This window comes from Onychostoma macrolepis, chromosome 02, assembly GCF_012432095.1.
Source record: "Onychostoma macrolepis isolate SWU-2019 chromosome 02, ASM1243209v1, whole genome shotgun sequence".
Classification (NCBI taxonomy): domain Eukaryota; kingdom Metazoa; phylum Chordata; class Actinopteri; order Cypriniformes; family Cyprinidae; genus Onychostoma; species Onychostoma macrolepis.
In genome coordinates this window covers 29,184,075-29,202,253 of record NC_081156.1, presented here as the reverse complement: position 1 = coordinate 29,202,253, position 18,179 = coordinate 29,184,075, and the positions used below count along the sequence as shown (strand labels likewise).

The 18,179-nt window shown below is 36.3% G+C and overlaps 1 protein-coding gene and 1 long non-coding RNA gene across 2 annotated transcripts in view; one reads left to right on the top strand and one right to left on the bottom strand.

Annotated features, from left to right (window-relative positions):
* The window catches only part of gpc1b (glypican 1b), a 71,671-nt gene that overhangs the window by 32,046 nt on the left and 21,446 nt on the right, over positions 1-18,179 (bottom strand). The gene's annotated exons all lie outside the window — the stretch shown is intronic.
* On the top strand, positions 13,576-15,423 carry LOC131525618 (uncharacterized). The gene is made up of 3 exons (XR_009267263.1): positions 13,576-13,658; positions 14,665-14,780; positions 15,389-15,423. It is a non-coding gene; the product is annotated as an uncharacterized LOC131525618 (long non-coding RNA).

Genomic DNA, 18,179 nt, shown 5'->3' with positions numbered 1-18,179 from the left:
GAAAGAAAATAAATTATATATGTGTTATATTATTATTATTATTATTATAAATTAAATTAAATTAAATTAAACAATACATAAATAAAATAATATATAAATAAAATAATAATGATTCCGATTTATTTCACACTTTGTAAAAAAATAAAAAAAATAAAATAAAAAAAATAAAAAATAAAAAAAATAAAAAATAAAAAATAAAATAAAATAAAATAAAATAAAATAAAATAAAATAAAATAAAATAAAATAAAATAAAATAAAATAAAATAAAATAAAATAAAATAAAATAAAAATGGGCATTCCAATCATAAGAAAATAGTAGAAAATAATTGATTTATCCTAATTAAATATTGATTAAATTAATGTTGCTTTTATAAATTGATACATAATTTATGCACTACAAACTCAAGATTTATTGAGATTTATCATTATCATTTACCCTTTAATATTTTATTTAACAGCCTAGTTCATCAGGTTTATATATACACACAGGAAAATACACTGTTGCAGAGGTGGTAAACAATTTTCTGTGATCTTTTGGCAGTTAGTATTCTGTGTTTTGGCCGCAGCAACCCCTGTTCGATTCAGACTCATGGTGTGCTTTCTAAATTACCCCTCGGAGATCAATAAAGCACATCTCTCAGTAAAGTGAGCTGAGCTGGAGTTCTATTCCGCCTCAGTAAATTAGAGTTAATATAAAATAGATTACTCTGTTGGTAAAACTGGAAACATATAAACATCCTGTAAACATCTTCTGGTTTCTGCCTAGTGCAAACTAAAGTAAGAGAGAGAGACCTTATGTGACCCCTAATAAAAGCATTTAAAATGGTGAGTAAAACCGGTGGTGTTTTTCCCCTCTAAGGTCTCTCATGGCCCACTAACACACACACATAGTGAGACTGGAGATTGAAGAAAGACCAATTCACAGACCATTAACTTATCAGAGAACTCTAGGGAGGAAAACTCCTATTAGAATCCAATTAGACCACAGAATGAGAATCCAAAAAACCCTCTAACTGTGTTTGTGGGGTGTGAGTGTGTGTGAAATAGAGAGAGAGAGAGCCTAAAAGAGATGAGCGAGTTAATTTTACCAGGGAGAGGAAGGAAATGTTCACTTTAATTTGTTCACCTCAAAAGCAGTTACACAGATAAAACATCAAATTAAACACACAAAGCCTGCAGACTGTATGAGTAACAGTAACTATATAGCATCACCACATTCAAGAGGAAGTGATTATGGATATCGGTCTTAAAGAAAACCCTCAGAAGAGGACATTTATGTACATTCCCAGAATGCATTTCCTCCCTGCCTTTTTGTCATCTGAATGTACACTATCTTTCAAAAGTTTTCAGTTGGTAAGATTTCTAAAGGTTTTTGAAGTCTCTTATGCTCATCAATGCTAAATTAATTTAATTTAATTTTGTGAAATATTACAATTTAACATTTTTAAATGTAATTTATTCCTGATGGCAAAGCTGAATTTTCAGCATCACTACTCCAATGTCACATGATTCTTCAGAAATCATTCACATGTGTTGATCTGAAGTTTAAGACATTTTTCTTATTATCAATATTGAAAACAGTTTTTGCTACTCAATATTTTTGTGGAAACCATAATATACAGTGGTGTGAAAAAGTGTTGGCCCCCTTCCTGATTTTTACATTTTTTGTATATTTGTCACACTTAAAAGATTCAGATCATCAAACTAATTTTAATATTACACAAAGATAATGCAAGTAAATACAAAATGCAGTTTTTAAATGATGATTTTATTTATTAAGGGAAAAAAGCTGTCCAAACCTACCTGGCACTACGTGAAAAATTAATTGCCCCCTTCTATTAAATCATGAAAGAACTGTGATTAACCACATTATTTTAGAAAGCTGAGTTAAATTTCACTAGCCAAACCCAGGCCTGATTACTGCCAGACCTGTTGAATCAAGAAATCACTTAAATAGAACCTGTCTGACAAAGTGAAGCATGTTTAAAGAGCAACACATCATTCTGCAATCTTAAGAAATTCATAAACAGATGAGAAACAAAATAGTTGACATGTATCAGTCTGGAAAGGGTTATAAAGCCTAAGGCTTTGGGACTCCAGCAAACCATGGTCAGAGCCATTAAACTTGGAACAGTGGTGAACCTTCCCAGGAGTGGCCGGCCTGCCAAAATTACTCCAAGAGCACAAAGACGGCTCATCCAGGAGGTCATAAAAGAACCCAGAACAACATCTAAAGAACTGCAGGCCTCACTTGCCTCAATTAAGGTCAGTGTTCATGATTCAATAATAAGAAAGAGACTGGGCAAAAACAGCATCCATGGGAGAGTTCCAAGGCAAAAGCCATTGCTGACCAAAAAGAACACAAAGGCTCGTCTCACATTTGCCAAAAAAATATCTTGATTATCCCCAAGACTTTTGGGCAAATATTCTGTGGACTGATGCGACAAAAGTTGATGTCAAAAAGGTGTGTGTCCCATTACATCTGGCGTAAAACCAACACAGCATTTCATAAAAAGAACATCATACCAACAGTCAAACATGGTGGTGGTAGTGTGATGGTCTGAGGCTGCTTTGCAGCTTCAGAACCTGGATGACTTGCCATAATTGATGGAACCATGAATGCTGCACTCTATCAAAAAATCCTGAAGGAGAATGTCCGGTCATCTGTTCGTGACCTCAAGCTGAAGCAAGCTTGGGTTCTGCAGCAGGACAATGATTCAAAACACACCAGCAAGTCCACCTCTGAATGGCTGAAGAAAAACAAAATGAAGACTTTGGAGTGGCCTAGTCAAAGTCCTGACCTGAATCCTATTAAGATGCTGTGGCATGACCTTAAAAAGGTGGTTCATGCTCGAAAACCCTCCAATGTGGCTGAATTACAACAATTCTGCAAAGAAGAGTGGGCCAAAATTCCTCCACAGCGCTGTAACAGACTCATTTCCAGTTATCGCAAACGCTTGATTGCAGTTGTTGCTGCTAAGGGTGGCCCAACCAGTTATTAGGTTTAGGCGGCAAGCACTTTTTCACACAGGGCCATGTGGGTTTGGATTTTGTTTTCCCTTCATAATAAAAAACTTCATTTAAAAACTGCATGTTGTGTTTACTTGTGTTATCTTTGATTAATATTTAAATTTGTTTGATGATTTGAAACATTAAAGTGTGACAAACATGCAAAAAAAAATAAAAATCAGGAAGGGGGCCAACACTTTTTTTGGGTGTAATTGGGTGTATAAAATATGAATTTCTTTCTTCAAAAAACAAAATAAATAAAAATAATTTTTCTCCCATTACAACCTGGGGTTATAGGCCACAAAAAAAAATAATAATAATAGTAATAATAAAATAAGTTGCTTTATGTCAATTCGAATTAAACTAGGAGCAACCCTAACCAGACCCTGATAGAATTCACATAACTCTTTATTCACAATCCATGCACATAAATACAAAATCAAATTATATATTTCCTTTGAGGTATGTAAGAAATAGCTTGGGCAATTTGGACTGGGAAAAGACATCCACATTTAGTCATTTTTATGACATTCATATAGTCTTATTTACATCCCTTCTATATTTAACATGCTTGCTACACCAAATTTTGCTAACCGCTAAACACATGACTTCCTATGTTACTGTATTCCTTTTCACCTCCACGAGCCATCCAAACATTTAACAGTAAACACAGTTATTACTTTTCATTTCCCAACCATTTGCTGCTTAGCATTGCAACAAGTGCACTGCACAAACCCCTAGACAGTTAGCCTATAGCCTATTTGCACATCCCGAGAAAGGTGCTTCATGCTGTTACAAAACAGAGAAACAAGCAGGAATTGTCCACTTTGCGGTTTCTAAATGTAAAGTGGGTTGTTTTCAATCTATAAGGAAGACATTTTAGCAATTATTTTAATTTCAGCACATACTGTAGTTTAGCTGAGATTTCAGGAGCATCACGAGTAATGATAAGGTCAATGCACGCAAGAGAAAAAGTATGTAAAGCAGATGAGATTCAGTAGCATGTCTAAGTTTGAAAATGTCTCACATACAGTACACACACACACACACACACACACAGAATGAGTTAGAAACAGGGACACTTTATCTGAGTGATTTGAAATGAAACATTTAACACGCTAGCTCTTCACCATCCAATCAATACAACACAAGAGCCCTCATACCAAAACACAATCGCGTTTCAGAGGTATCTGATAAATGAGTTTGCCAGTGGCATGCATTTCTGCTAATGATCCACCGCAAATAACTCCAAACGTGAAGCTGCGTGTCTTGCATTAACAAGGGCATTTGAAGTCTGGGAAAAATGGGAAGCATCCTCTGATAGCATCACTCATTCATATACACACACATCCTACAGGACCTAACTACCTACTACGCAGAAGTGTTCTGTGTCTGTACCACAGTAAAATTGTAGTATAATACACTGTCATTAAAAAGTTTGGGATTGGTAAGATTGTTCAAAGTGTTTTTGAAAGAAGTCTCTTATGCACACCAAGCCTGCATTTATTTGACACAGTAAAAACAGTAATATTGTAAAATATTATTACAATTTAAAATAACTTTTTTTATTATAATATATTTTAAAATGTCATTAATTCCTGGGATGCAATGCTCAATTTTCAGCAGTCTTCAGTGTCACATGATCTTTCAGAAATCATTCTAATTCTGATTTAGTGCTCAAGAAACATTCCTTTGTTATTATCAATGTTGAAAACAGTTCTGCCGCTTAATATAGCTTAATAAAATTTGAGAAATTTGTGAAAAAGGTGATGCATTTTTTTCAGGATGCTTTCATGAATAAAAAGAAAAAAAGAAAATCTATTTGAAACTGAAATTTTGTAATATCTCACATTTGATCAATTTAATGCATCCTTGCTGAGCAAACATATTAATTTCAACCTCATATTTTCATATGGTGCATTATATTGTTTTAAATGGCTGTCAATGCACCAGAATGATGTAGTTACAACTTCTACCAGCAGGGTATAACTGGATTATGCTAACCACACCTGTTCTCGCATCTCACAATCTTATCAGAGTTTAGCTCAGTAATATATGCACATCAGAGTATGTTTGTCTTTAATAATGTTGCTCGCAACAGATGAGAGGAAGTTGAGATATCATACGATAGGAAGTTGAAAGATGTGACCCATTCTAGGAAGATGCACCGTTAAATAAAAGCCAGACAGAAATCCCACCCACACACTGTTCCTGTCACACACAGAGAGAGAGAGAGAGAGAGAGAGAGAGAGTTATCAGGAACATGATGGATTAAAGCACGTTTTAGAAATGAAGCCTGAACAGACACACACACTGGCATTCAGTATCAGTGAGCTGTATAGCGTTGTGGGCAAAGAGACAGGACAGATGATCTGGTGTGTAAAACCAAACACGGGATTATCACTGTAACATTTTCCTGTCTGCCGCTGGATCAAAGCCTTCATCTCTCTGTGATTATTTCCTACAAATTCAACTATCACACTTACAGGGTTTTTGAATGAATTTTTGTGCACGTCTGCATTGTTTTAGAAACGAATTTAAAAAATATACAATGCAAACAGAGTACGGACAGAGCGATGCAAACAAACCCACCAAATTACTGCTTGACTATGCATACGGATATAACAGTCTGTTATATCATTTGGATATCATTTGATGAATTACCACTCCCATGATCAGTAGAAAATGTACACAAACATCCAAAATGCAAGCTTTCTTTCGAACAAATGGCACACAATAGATATAAGTAATGCAAGTTATGTAATCAATTACTTTTTTCAAGTAACTGGTAAAGTAACACGTTACTTTTTAATTTACAAGAAAATATCGGAGTTACTTTTTCAAATAAGCAACGGCAGTTACTTTTTTCCCATTTATTGACTGACGGCTGTTTGAGCTGCACCCTCTACTGTACATATGATAATTTACACACTGTAAAAAATTTAAAATTTTGTAGGAGATTTTTGAGTTTTCTAAACTTTTTGTTGTATAAACTGAAAACAACAAGTTAAGAAAACTCAAAAATCTGCTGAAGCTGGTTGCCTTAAACCTTTACGTTTTCTTGAGAAACTTGAGAAATCCTGAGATGTATTCATTTCATATATTTTTTTATGTGTGAAAGGGCCAAAAATATCATTTTTTATATTAAAAACAAACAACCAAGCCTTGCCCAAATGAGAAAAAGTAACGCAATGCATTACTTTCCATAAAAAGTAACGCAATTAGTCACTTTTTTGTAAAGCATTACTTTTAAAAGTAACTTTTAGTTTTACACAGAAATCAATCACAATGACTTAATTTGAATAAATATATAGATTTATAAGTACATTTTTACATGAAAAAAAATGAGGAAAAAATGAATACAACAAAATGTAATGAACCGTCCTTATTCTCCTCAAATCAAACATGGCACTGTTCATTGTGTCAGTGATGGATATGAAACATCAGTGATACATAATATTTCATGTCACTGACATCCAACCATGTGCAAGAGCCATTCATTCAAGAGTTACAGGATTGGAACATTTTCTGTTTAGTGTCAAAAACCTCTTTCCCTTCACTTTTTCCTGTTTCAGCTCAGTACAAAACAGCAGACACGTCACTGACAGCAGGCCCTGTTAAACAGACAGGTAATGCTGAGATGACATTCAGATCATCAAGTTTTGCCGAGAGGAATCTGGATTTCCGATCCACCCGCCTGCATCTGTCTCCCCTGTCTAGAATCACAAGCAAAAATCACTTCAGCCGAGCTGACTGGACAGTTTTTCACATGCAGCCTCATCAGCAGGCATTTATCAGCGTAAATGAGGGATCTGAGAAACGAACCGAACCAAAAAATATGATAAGTTGTGAAAACGAGGGGGGAAAACACTGTCAGATGTTGCATAATTCAACACTGAATGATGATGCGAGAGTCATTCATTTAAGAATTTTCCTAGAGAAATAATTGAGGGATTTTCTCAAAAAAATCTTTGCAGTTGCTTGGAAATTCACTGTGTACATATTTTATATGTATATATATATATATATATATATATATATATGTGTGTGTGTGTGTGTGTACTTGTTTTTCTATTCAGGTGGGGACTTAAACCTGAATACACACAGACTCATGGGGACTCGTGTCACGGTGGGGACCTAAATTGAGGTCCCCACGGGCAAACAAGCTAATAAATCACACAGAATTAAGTTTTTTGAAAATCTAAAAATGTTGAAAGTCTCCTGTAAGGGGTAGGTTTATGTGTAGGGTTGGTGTAGGGCAATAGCACATACAGTAAGTACAGTATAAAAACCATTACGCCTATGAATGCCCCCACAAGGATAGTGAAACAAGTGTGTGAGTGTGTGTGTGTGTGTGTGTGTGTCCTTTTAATTTTATGCTTCTGCCAAAGGTACATGATTTCAATAAAACACTTTGGCATTTCCTCATATTATTGAACACTCTTTGATATTTACTAAACTGAGGCGAAGATTAATTCAGCTGTATTTGAACACTGTAAGTGTACCACCGTATATGTTATCAGATGCCACTTTGGTTTATATCATGTTTACATCCACATTTATAGCCACGTAAAGGTATTTTAGAGAATAAAAATATTTTCAGTGCTTACTTTATAGCAGATAGAGTCCTGAATGCTAACTACAAGGCAAGCTATCTTTCCAGTGGTAGGATATTAGTGGTGAAAGTGAGTGAGAGGCAGCTGGGCTCTGCTCCCTGTGAGAGAGTTCTTCAGGGACACTGACATGGATCTAAATCAGAGTCTAATCTGCTCAGCTGTCAGGCCAACTGCCACCATGCAGGTGAGCACCAGCGCCCTACATCTGCACACTAACCTGCTTTTGAGTGCGTGTGTTGATTCACTTCTCAAAACCATTGTCCCACTTTCTGAATGAAGCACTGAGCCATAAACACATTGGATGAAATACAATGCAACTGGTCTAAAAAGGTTTACACAGCACAATTTTAGAAGCATGAAACATCATTTTCAATATTTTCAGGTCTCTTGCTGATCTATTGATGTGGTAAAGTTTTTAAACACTGAATAGACCTTAGTCAGGATAGTGGCATATTTAATTTTTGACAGGAATGAAAATGAGGCTGTGAGGGATTGAAGTACAGTGTGTTCAATAGATTGTACTGTTGTTTAACTACATGCCAATTGTTCAGCTGAAGAAACATCTTTCGGAAAAACACCCTCAGTAGACAAAAACTCCATTAAAACAGTTTTACAAGCTGTGGGTTGTATGAATTATGTGACGTTTATACAGTTTGTGTCATTGTAAAGACTAAGTCTATCCCTCACAGCCTCGTTTTTTTTTTTTTTTTATGTTAAATTCAACATGCTGTCTAACCTGATTAAGGCATATAGGCATTGAGATATAAATAACCCATAAACCGTATGTAAATGATATGCAAATGAGGACAGTCATATGTTAGAGCGCACATGATTGCAATAAAATCATGGCAATTTCAGCATTTTTTTTGTTTCATTTACATTTTGTAACATTTTAAAAAGTTCACATGTTCTCAGTGGACTACAAACTGTCTACACAGTACACTGAACTCTTTTACTCCCACTGAGCAAGAAAATCCTTGTTTTCATGACAAAGAGGTGAAGAGGTCATTTAGCGGCTGAAAAAAATGAACACGAGAAGACAGTCCTTGACCTGATCTACAGATGGGCTTTGGTTAATTTGTTCCTTCTGCTTTTGTTTTAACATTCATTATGGACACAGACTACTGGAAAAGCCAATCCTCTCTGTGTCTTTGTGTGTTTTGACAGCATGAGATATTTTGGACTGCTGTGATTTGGTGTATGTGTCTGGGAGAGTCCGAACAGTCTGCTTTTTAGTGAACCTTGTTGCTGAGCTACAAAGGAAGTATTCATCAAGAACGAATGTTAATTGGGTAATGGTGCAAACACACTCACAAAATTACTGCTTATCTCAATTTGCATGGTGCAACTGCCCAGCCAAGCCAATTAGGTGCTAGTTTGAAGAGGATGCAGTGGTCCACCACAGCCATGATAAATATATATATTTAAGATTATTCTACTTATACTATATGACATACACAAACTGTACAGAGAGAGAGAGACACGCACAGTCTGTCTGGAATGCTATCAATGGAGAATAAAATGCTATATGAAAATTATAATAAGTATTTTATAATTAATTTATAAATAATAATTTTATAATATATAGATACATGTATATTTCAATATAGATACATCAATTATGTAATTCATTTATAATTAATGATAGAAATTAATAATAAAATATAATTATTATTATTAATAATAGTAATAATAATAATACTAATAATAATATACATTATCTGGATACATAATTCGAATGCTATCAATATTATAATAAATAAAAATATATATAAATAAATAAATATATTTTATGCTTATTTTATAAATAATATTTTCATAGATATAGATAAATGTAGAAGAACATATTTAATTATAAAATATAAATGTATTATTATGTAATACATTTATAATAATAACAAAATATAACAAATTTATAATAATAATTTACATTATCTAGATTTATAACCTAAAATGCTATCAATAGAGAATGAAATGATACAAGAAAATTAAAATTCATAAATTATTTATTTTTAAAAATGTAATTTTAGAATTTTACAATACAATTTATAAACTGCATGTATTATTAATGGCAATTTTTAAATTCATATCTAATTTGAAATGGCTATCTGTGGAGAAATATGGTTTTCCAGATGGTGTAGTTATAAAATATGACAGTAGGGGCTAACTGGGCCATGCTAACCAGCCCAACTTTGACCATTAATTGTATAAGACAAATAATATTAATGTTTCTAAATCTGGCATATTCTATAAAGAACCTTATTTGCTTATAATGTGTGTTAATGACAATGACTGTCTGACTGATTGAAATATACATGTATAGTGTAGCACATTCAGCAATTGGATAAGTTGGACCGTAGGTTGTACACAGCTCGTCAAATAACTTTATGCACACTCTGTAAGGCCTAGAGCAGCTGTCCACGAATCAGAAGACACTGTGGTCTCATCATGAAGTAAGGGCACGAAAAACACAATTCAGCTGTCTTTCTTTCATCCGTTCTGTTCTTCACTCTTTCAACACAACACCCACATCACTCACCAGCGACTGATGAATCACATGCATGCACAGATTTGTGTTTGTCTGGAATATCTCAGCACCTCGGGCTGGATCAGAGCAAGTGCAAACCTCTTCTTGTTTAACGCCATTTTTTTCCCTATGCATCAGCCTGTCTGTCTGTTTCCTTCTCTTGTTTGCTCTCTTTCTCTCTCTCTGCTTCTGCTGGAATCTGTCAGCTCTTTCTCAAGAGAGCAGATTCACAGGCGCCCCAAACGCTGCCAGCTCACTTGACTATACGTGTGTTTGAACTAGGCATTAGACTGAGTTTCAGTGAAAGAAATGCAATGCATTGAACAAAGGGTCGAATGAATCAAATCTGACACCCACAGAGAGAAGAAATAACCCGAAAGCAAAATCAAATGAAGAATAATTTGCATAAATGAGAATAGTTTTAATGAGAATATATCTCAATTACTTTTCTTAAACAGCAAATGAGAATGTATTTAATGTGAAGTAATGTGAAACAGAATATTTACTGATAAAGATGTCTTAAAGCAAATTTTACCTTAGGTTAAATTAACTACATCTTTAATTAGCACAACTTTTTTCCATAATAGTGTAGCTTTTCCAGTAATAAGCTACTTTTCCCAACAAGTAGGCTAGCAGTGTAAACACCACATCGCTGTTTTATATCACACTCCATTGCAAACACAGTGAGCAAAGGCTAACAAACACTTTCTCTTAAAACATCCTCTCTCTCGAATGTCCTAAAGTCGTGTCACGTGGTTGGCCATCCGGTAATTAAGTCATATCTGCCTGAGTCAAGAAAAAAAACAATTGTCCATTTTTTGTCTAAATAGACAAAAAATAAATACAAACTAAGATTTGTTTTTATGTTTTTTAAAAATATTTTGTGCTCACCATTTATTTAAGAAAATACAATAAAATGAAAAAAAAAAAAACAGTAATATTGTAAAATATTATTAAAATAAAAAATAAAAAATAGATTCAAAAGAACAGCATTTATTTGTAATTGTTGTTGTTGTTACAACATAAGTTATTAATGCAAATGTTTATTTTTATTAATTTAATGCAATTTAATGCAAAATTATACTGTTTATGCTATTTTTAATCAAATAAATGCAACCTTGGTCTACATAAAAATGATACTTATTAAAGTGTATAGAAACGTGTACATTTCAATTACATTTCAAACAAGAAATGAACATAAAAGGCACAGCTAAAGTCAACAACAGTTGCATGATAAACTGTGCTTATCTGAATGTCCCATGCATTTTTTTTTTTTTTAACTATATTAGTTCATTTATTTTAATTTAAGAATTTAAAGAAAAGCATACAGTAGGTGTCAAAAATCCATAAAAAAAAAAAAAAAAAACTAAATTAAGTCTTCTGGGCTTTGGAGCAACCTCTGAGCAATAAAATCTCCCTCTGGGCAGCTGTCAGCCTATTCTCAAGAGTGCAGATGCAGTTGCCCCAAACTAACTAGAACTAGACTCAACTTCAGAGGAAGAGGTGCTGTGCACTGAGCTCGGGTCAAATGAGGCAATCCTGACCTCCACAGAGACAAATACACATATGTATCCTCTCTCTCATATACACACATATTCCTTTGTGCCCATGTGGGTGGGATAAGCTCCATCTCACTGATAGCCTAAGGTGGGGTCCCGTTAAATGTGTGTGTGTGTGTGTGTGTGTGTGTGTGTGTGTGTGTGTGTGCGTGTGTGTGTGCGTGTGAATAACAACAGAAATCTCTGTGTGACCTGAGGGTTACATGTCTGTTCATATGCAGAAAGTTCAAGTAACATTCACTAGCCTTTGTTTCCCCAATACAGAAACAACTCCATTCCAACATTTAACACCCAGCGGGCAAGAATCATGTTCATCCAGGCAGACTTAAATACACTCTGGAAAACTGAAATATTCATCGTCTCACCTCAGGAGATATGAATGAGAGGTGAAGGCAAATATAATTTAGCTGTCAGGACGGAGCTGTGGTGGGGTTCTGCCAGTTTGCAGAGGAATTACTGTGGTGTCTAACAGCGCAGGAGCGCTAACTGGACAGGCTAAAGCCTGAACACATCATAACACAAACCGTTAAGAGCTTTTCTTTCAACTACAACAGCATCTACAACTTGTTAGTGTTAGTGTGGGTGGTTGTGAGGGCATTGCTAAGGTGTTCTGGGTGGTTTTTACAAAATTGTTTTTGCATTTAGCATATTGGTATCAACTGTACAACTGTAGAGTTTGGCATTAGCATGTTGCTATGCTTCAGTCTGTCAGGCACAAAGCAACATTCATAAAAACAACATTCATAAATAATGGGCAAAATTGTATATTTCTAATTATATAAATTAATTATTATGTATCGTGACTTATTGGTATTAAATGTAATATAAGTACACTACACTTCAAAAGGGATCTGTTATGATCTGTCTCTTATGCTCCCATAGCTGCATTAATCAATCAAACACAAAGTAAAAACAATATTGGGAAATATTATTATAATTTAAAATAACTGTTTTCTATAATATATTTTAAAATGTAATTTATTCCTGTGATGCAAAGCTGAATTTTCAGTAGTGTCACATGATCATTCAGAAATCATTTTAATATGCTGATAAGGTGCTCAAGAAAATGTTGAAAAATGTATCAATGTTGAAAACAGTTGTGTTGCTTAATATTTTTGGGGAGAAGCCGAATATTCACCAGAAGAGACGGACAGCAGCTCGTAAGTGTTGCGATACTTAGTCATAGATCTGTTGTTTAAATTATCTACTTGCTGTTGGGAAGGAATACTTTCGTTTCCTTCTATTTCTATTCTGCATTTTCGTTGAGGTTTCGTTGTTTGATTGCACTTTCTGTTAATTATAATAATTTGCACCTCGGCTAAGAAGGAACCTGGATCATTTTCAGTGCTCCTTGCTAGCGAAGTGTTAGTTTCGTCTTGAGTTATTTGCACAAGGCTATTGGCTGGGCCAATCAGAAGCCGCCACAGCGACTGTAAAAGTATTTAAACTGCCTGTTCGCTATTACAAGTCGGGAGAAGCCGAATATTCACCAGAAGAGACGGACAGCAGCTCGTAAGTGTTGCGATACTTAGTCATAGATCTGTTGTTTAAATTATTTACTTGCTGTTGGGAAGGAATACTTTCGTTTCCTTCTATTTCTATTCTGCATTTTCGTTGAGGTTTCGTTGTTTGATTGCACTTTCTGTTAATTATAATAATTTGCACCTCGGCTAAGAAGGAACCTGGATCATTTTCAGTGCTCCTTGCTAGCGAAGTGTTAGTTTCGTCTTGAGTTATTTGCACAAGGCTATTGGCTGGGCCAATCAGAAGCCGGCCACAGCTGTTTTCACGGTAGTGTGTTAGGCTGTATTTATCAGAGGTCCGAGCGCTGACGCGAAGCATCAGCGAAGCGTTCAGCCTCCTCGTGTGAAGACAGACGAGGGTAAAGACCATCGACTTTTCCTGCGCGACTTTAACCGAGCAACGACTCCGAGCGACACACTTAAGTATCTTTTCTTTTTCCCCTTCCTTACACACTCTCCGTTTCCATCCTCTTTCCTGCCACCTCTATCATGTGTTTCCAAACTATTCCGGTTCTCTCTCAACCACGCCTAACGTCCCACGCAGACGGCAACGTAATCCTGCTAACCTGCGCCTTATCTCTACCTCCTTCACTACACCTCTTTCCTTCTCTGTGGGTCTCTGGAATTGTCAGTCAGCTGTCAACAAAGCTGACTTCATTTCTGCTTTTTCTTTAAAATCCACGCTCAGCATCTTGGGCTTGACTGAGACCTGGATTCGTCCAGAAGACTCAGCAACCCCAGCTGCTCTCTCTACTAATCTCTCTTTCTCTCACACCCCCGGCAAGTTGGCGGGGTGGAGGCACTGGTCTGCTCATTTCTAACAATTGGAAATACTCAACCCGCTCTTCCCTATGCAATTACAACTCATTTGAATCTCATGCCATTACTGTATCAGCTCCGATAAAACTCCAGATCGTGGTCATTTACCGTCCCCCTAGCCAAATTCTAGCCACCTTCCTAGAGGAGCTGGACGGGCTGCTGTCCTCTTCGTGGAGGATGGCACTCCACTCCTAGTCTTTGGTGATTTCAACATTCACCTAGACAAGCCTTATGCTACAGACTTCCATGCACTCCTAGCTTCGTTTGATCTCAAACGCCTTACCACTACTAGCACGCACAAATCAGGCAACCAACTTGACTTAATTTACACACGCAATTGTACTGCAGATAACATTCTGGTACAACCGCTACATACTGGACCATTTCTTCATTACATTTACATTACACTTTGCTTCTCCTGTGCCACCAACCCCTACCAGTTACTTTTAGACGAAACCTGCGCTCCCTTTCTCCTTCCCATCTTTCCTCTGTGGTATCCTCCTCTTCCTTCACCCACCCATTTCTCATCTCTGGATGTAAACGCAGCTACTGAGACTTTATGCTCTACCTTAACCTCTTGTCTAGACGACATTTGTCCTCTCTCCTCTAGGCCCGCACGGGCTGCTCCTTCCAACCCCTGGTTATCCGAGGTTCTTCGTGAACATCGGACTACACTCAGAGCGGCAGAGAGAAAATGGCGCAAATCAAACGATCTGTCGGACCTCAGTAGGTACCAGTCTATGCTCACATCCTTCTCTGCTAAAGTCCACACTGCCAAATCCTCACATTTCCGCAACAAGATCGACAGCGCTCCAGACATGCGTAATCTCTTCAGAACATTTAATTCCCTCCTCTGTCCCCCTCCACCTCCTCCCTCCACCTCTATTACAGCTGATGACTTTGCCACTTTCTTTACAGACAAAACTAGATCAATCAGTGGTCAGTTTTCACCTCCACGCACACAGGACCCTCACCCTACCACATCCACTGCTAAAACTCCCATCTTTTCTTTCTGTCCACTCACTGAAGCTGAAGTATCCAAGCTTCTCCTCTCCAACCATCCTACAACATGTCCTCTTGACCCAATCCCCTCACACCTTCTCCAAGCAATCTCACCCACACTCTTACCTGCACTCACACACATCATCAACACATCCCTACTCACAGGTAACTTCCCCATTGCGTTCAAGCAGGCTCGGGTAACCCCACTGCTCAAAAAACCTACATTAAACACTTCTCTTATAGAAAACTACAGACCTGTCTCTCTCCTTCCGTTCATAGCGAAAACACTTGAACGAGTTGTCTTCAACCAAGTCTCACTGTTTCTTTCACAGAACGACAAACTGGATGCTAAACAGTCAGGTTTCAGGAGGGCCATTCAACTGAGACTGCGCTTCTCTCGGTCACTGAAGCCCTGCGAATTGCAAAAGCCCATTCCAAATCATCAGTCCTCATTCTGCTGGACCTATCTGCCGCTTTTGACACTGTCAATCATCAGATACTCCTGTCCACCCTCTCATCACTGGGCATCTCTGGCATTCCACTTCGCTGGTTTGAATCCTATCTCACTGGTAGGTCTTTCAGGGTGGCCTGGGAGGTGAGGTATCCAAAGCACATACACTGGTCACTGGGGTTCCTCAGGGATCAGTTCTTGGACCCTCCTCTTCTCCACATACACTACATCACTGGGTCCCATCATACAGGCACATGGATTCTCATACCATTGCTACGCTGATGACACACATCATTCACACTCTCTTACAGACGTGCCTTAACCCTCATCCTCTCGTCCTCAATGCTCGGGTCATAACCAGCCAGTAAGAAACCTGTTGTAAAGATCAGTTTTCCCCCACATATAAAATTACATAATATTATAAATTACATAAATCATAAATAATAAGGTAAAGGCTTGCAATTCAGATTTGTAATTGAAAAAAAAAAAAAAAAAAACTGCAGTTCAAGTATGGATCCAAGAATTCTAAACTTCATTGCTTTTTAAAATACAAGGGGAGGTCAAAGGTCATTGAAAAAGACCATCAGGTCATGGTGGTGTTAGGCCTCAGCAGGCACACATTTGTTTGTTTGCCTAAAATTAATAACGAAGAGCCGACACTCTGGCATTATCTAGAAGGTAAAATGAGTTAATCAAAAGGAAATTAGGTTGATATTGATGAACGAAGCCATTCTCAAGAAAATCCTCAGGAGAGTGATATTAGATAGCTGGAGCAATAAGAAAGTCTGCAGTCTATAATTGGTGGTGCTGGCTAAGGCAATCATCACTATTACTACTGCTCATACTATGAATTAGGGGTTTGAACAAAATGCCGACCTTGAGTATTACAGGTTTTTAACCAGTTATGCCATGGACATGAAAAATACCTCAAATCATGTGGCTCACACTGCTTTGATTCAATTCTGTTTTGCTTTTATACTCAAGAGTACAAAGATGATCCATTTTTATTTTGTAATGGCTATTCATGAGTCACTTATTTGTCCTGAACAGTTAAACTGCCCACTGTTCTTCAGAAAAATCCTCTAGGTCCTGCTTCTTTGGTTTTCCAGCATCTTTTGCATATCTGAATCCTTTCCATCACTGACCCGTATGATTTTGTGATCCATCTTTTCACACTGACGACAACCGACAACAATCATACGCAACTATTTCAAAAAGTTCAAACATTCACTGTTGCACACTCTGCATTAAGAGTGAAAGGTGAAAACTTTTGAATTTGAAGATCAAGTTAAATTGTATTTATTTTGTCTTCTGGGAAAAATGTAAGCATATTCTGTAGCCTCTGAAGTGCAGCACTAAATGATAAATATAAATATATATATATATATATATATATATATATATATATATATATATATATATATATATATATATATATATATATATATATATATATATATATATATATATATATATATATATATATATATATATATATATATAATATTTAAAATAAAAATAACAAAAATTTACACATCTTTATCCCTATTGTGTTTACTGATACTTTTGTTTATTGCAGCCGTGATGAATAAAACCCATAACTATAAGGCCATCATTTCTAAGTGTGGTCAGAGCATATGTAATCTTTCATTCACGGCTACACACGATTTCTTTCACGCATGGCACCACTCACGTTAACCGAGCCACATAGAGACAAAAGTACAGAGAAATAGGAATAGTAGGCAAGGAATGGCTACATGTTCAATATCAGCTTTCTTAATTTTTTTTTTACATGAGTGCACAGAAAGCGTTGAGAGACGGGGAGTGAATTAAGGCGTTTTGACGGATGAATGGGGGCAGCGTTTAGAGGAATGCACTGTTCTTTCTCACCATCCACTTCTCCCTAATCCCTCTTTCACAGTCGCACTGAAAGGAAGCTTTTCATCAACAGAAGGTTGAAAGGCATGAATGCCCATCTCTCTCGCCGTCTCTCCCTGTGTATCTCTTTTTATCCCACTTTCATTTTAAAAACCACATTCCTGCTTCAGTGTTCAGGTACTGATCTTTTGTTCCCATTTTTCTCTTTCCATCTCTCTCTCTCTCCCCTATGGCCACAAATTTTAGAGAGATTACGTCTTGCACTTGTTGGAAACAAAAATTCATGTTCTTAACTAATCCCAGCCACATTTCTGAATTGCCAACAGGGCTCTGCTTTAAGTTCATCATGCTAAATATCTGTAAACCTTGTTGGAGTATAATTTCCAGCAGCATCTTTAGAGAACAACAGATCATCTCAATTAGATTTTTACATTATCTGAAAAACAGCTACCAGGTCATTGCTATACTATTATGTCGTGTAGCATTATCAGAGGCATTATCAGACTAGCCGAAACAGCTAACAAACAAAGAATTCAAATTTGAATTCTGGCCCACTTAAAAGTGACAAAAAAAAAACGTTATATTTATGTACATCTTACATTCTACAAGCCTAATTTCTGTTTAATTCTCTGTGCAGACCTCAAGATTAATAGCAGTTAAATATATATATATATATATATATATATATATATATATGATCAGCGGTAAATTAGCCCTTTCTACTGGGTCTACATGAAAACAAAAAGTCAAAAGTGTCAGTTCAAATCAAAGTTCCCTTCACTAAATAGTTGCAC